Source organism: Fundulus heteroclitus, chromosome 24 (genome assembly GCF_011125445.2).
Source record: "Fundulus heteroclitus isolate FHET01 chromosome 24, MU-UCD_Fhet_4.1, whole genome shotgun sequence".
Taxonomy (NCBI): domain Eukaryota; kingdom Metazoa; phylum Chordata; class Actinopteri; order Cyprinodontiformes; family Fundulidae; genus Fundulus; species Fundulus heteroclitus.
In genome coordinates, this window is record NC_046384.1 from 11,054,692 (window position 1) to 11,057,089 (window position 2,398).

The 2,398-nt window shown below is 36.2% G+C and overlaps 1 long non-coding RNA gene across 1 annotated transcript; it reads right to left on the reverse strand.

Annotated features, from left to right (window-relative positions):
• Positions 1-390: 390 nt before the first annotated feature.
• On the reverse strand, positions 391-1,487 carry LOC105922615. The gene is made up of 3 exons (XR_004928040.1): positions 1,352-1,487; positions 1,084-1,120; positions 391-994 (listed from the first exon to the last, which is right to left on the reverse strand). It is a non-coding gene; the product is annotated as an uncharacterized LOC105922615 (long non-coding RNA).
• Positions 1,488-2,398: the final 911 nt, after the last annotated feature.

Genomic DNA, 2,398 nt, shown 5'->3' on the forward strand with positions numbered 1-2,398 from the left:
GAAACTTTGATTTCATTGCTGTTTAAAAGACTAACTCTGTGTGAACTGTATAAAATATACATTTAAAATCAGACATTTACACACACTAATAAAAGACACAATTTTCTTTCTCTCAATGTCCGACATTAAATCTGACTAAATGTGTCATTTTAAGGTCAGTTGGGATCACCAAATAATTTCTAATTGCTAAAGGCCAGAATATTAATAGTTTACAAACATTTCCTTAGTATTTGCTTTCCCAGATCCTTAGTTCCTTCATATTTTTACCTTTATTTGATCGAACCTTTTTAGATTGCATACACAAACCTATGTAAGCTAAATCGGTGGTCCATTTCTTCTAATAGAACTGGTGAAACAGAGTCTGGTTTGTGGCCTGCCTTCCTAACACTGTTCCAGCTCTACCCACACATTTTTATTTTGACTGACATCTGAGCTTTGTGACGGCCACTACAGAGCAGCGACTTTTAGACATTGCTTTGGTATTTTAACATGTTTTTTTCCCTCACAATGGCATCTGTTTTACAAAATGCATGAGTCTGTCCTGCAGCAAAGCCCCTACGCAGCATGATGCTGCTACCGCCACACTTCTTTTGATTTTTGTTACATTATGTTACACAATGAAGCATCGCATTTGAGGTGTTGGCATAAAATGCGTCTACATGTGTGGCTCCATTTAACTAAGATGGTATATTGACCTTTCAGAAGCTGGTAACCTTAGTGTTGTATTTTTAATTTGAAGAAAACAATACAACACTTTTAAAAACAGTAACAATTGTGTTTCTGTCCAAACTTACCTGAAACAGGATAACTTGTCCAACAGTGAGTAAGGATAAAAAATGTGTATTAAAAATTTTGTTCCATCTAAAAAGGTGTCCATTCAAATGAAGATATTTATATTGTCGGAATTAATTTAGTAGTTGGGCAAGACGGTCGTTGAATAAAGTCCATTCTCTTTCTGAATGTAGGTGCTGTACGGCTCAATGTCAACCAAGTCCTGCAGAAAAACACATGCAGAAAAAATAAGTTTACAATATGCACGTATGAATAGATGAAAGGTATGCATTTGTTTTTTATGTCTAGTACCTCATTTGGATAACGGTGGCTTGATTGTGGCTGCTCTCTGTTAGGAAATTAAATACAGAGATGCAGATTTTTATCATCATGTGTTTTTAAGACAGGAAATGAAAGTACAGCCTATTATCTTCAATATACTACATTTAGAGTGAATCTGCGGCAGTTTAACTGTGTCTATTTCTTTTTTTACAGAAAACAAAACGTTAAAAGAAAGATAATTATCAAAATTTGTTTTTAAAACAGTAAAAAAAGTATGGATATTGTATTAGTTTCTCACCGACAGTAATGTTTTCTGTGAATATATCCTAGAATAACCAAAAGTAAGATGAGTAGGAGAACAGCAGCAGTCAAAGCAGAAGGAAGGGTCACTCCTGTAGAATGGCTCAAAACTTCATCTGCTGGATTATTATCAGAAAAAGAGCCTTTCGGGGGGGCAAAACAAACATTGACTGAGATTACATAGTTAATGTAAGTTTGATTCAACCAATAATAACATTTTCTCACCATTAACTGTGATGTTGAGATGGAGAATAAATGTTCCATCTTGATTTGAACACTCACAAGAGTAGCTCCCACTATCAGCTGGTGTTAAACTGGTCAGGTGCAGAAACACAGTTTGGTTCCTTGTTGTAAGAGTGAACCTGGAGTCACACTCATTAGTAAAGTTGCCTTCATCCAGATACAGCAGTCTGCACTCCTCTCCACTGTTCCTCTCTGTTCTGATGTTGCACACTATCAGACTGATGATATCTGATGTTTCGTTGGTGCAGATTGGAGTGAAATCTGGTTCTTTCCTGATTGTTTTCACAAGAGTCACTGCAAGCATTAAAATGTAATCAGAATAAAATGCTAGGATTCCTGTAATACTGTGAAATAAAATTACACTTAACCAACAGAAACTGAAAGTTTGCAGCAAAGCATCACTCAACATGCAATTTGAAGAAAGTTAGTCTCTCTACGTTACCTTCGCTGTCCAAAAAGCAGGAAAAACACGGCAGAAGCAGTAAAAGGCTGATTCTCAGAGCATCCATCTGATCATCTGCTGCTCTGGGAGGGTTCAGTTTGATGAACTGCAGAGAGGTCGCCTAAACTATCCTCTGAACTTCCTGGGCTACACAGACCACAAATTTCTATCTCTCAAAATGGCATAAGAGGATGTGACGCTTTTCTAAAAAGGAAACGTGTCTACATGACCAATTATCTTTGAAACAACAGAATATACAAGCTGGAAGTTTCACGGTATATTTATTAATTATGGTTTAATCGTCCTGTTGGGTCAAAGCTTTGCATAAAAACCAAACAATGAACTTCTAATTCAACTAAC